This window comes from Vigna radiata, unplaced genomic scaffold (genome assembly GCF_000741045.1).
Source record: "Vigna radiata var. radiata cultivar VC1973A unplaced genomic scaffold, Vradiata_ver6 scaffold_147, whole genome shotgun sequence".
NCBI classification, from domain to species: Eukaryota; Viridiplantae; Streptophyta; class Magnoliopsida; order Fabales; family Fabaceae; genus Vigna; species Vigna radiata.
This window is the reverse complement of record NW_014541973.1, coordinates 375,799-376,402: the sequence shown is the minus strand read 5'-3', so window position 1 is coordinate 376,402 and position 604 is coordinate 375,799.

The following is a 604-nucleotide window of genomic DNA, read 5'->3' as shown; positions in this document are numbered from 1 at the left end:
ACTAGGTGTGAAGGCAGGAACTTCCAATGAAGGTGGAATAAATGGTGCAATAGGTGTCAAACNAGGAATTGCCAATGGTGGTGGAACAGATCTAGCAGTGGAGGTAGGTGTAGATGGTTGACTACTTGAACTACTTACGTTATTGAAACGGGACATCAACTTCACCGGATAAGCTTTCTTCTTCCCCTTCTCCTTATCTGAGTTTCCTGAAGGTGGAATAGGAGGGCCACAACCACCTGTTGCCATATTCTTCAACATAAAAACAAAATTGTTGGTCAATTTATTTTTACAATTCAATGGAAAGGAAAATTAAGAGAAGAAGATGACGATGTTGTCAAAATAACTTTAATCCACACAAAACCATTGCAGAATAAATTATAATTAGCAAAATAACTTCTAAAACAGTATTATAGACTTGCCAATGCCAAAAATATATCGTGCTGCACCTTTTTGAACTTCTTCCTATTCTGGAAAGGGTGTGGGAAGATATCTCGTTAGACTTTATCATATGGATGTGACGGTCAAAAGGGTATGAGGCTATTCTGGTGATAGTGGACATATTGACTTAATATAGCCATTCGTATCACTGAAACACCCTTATACA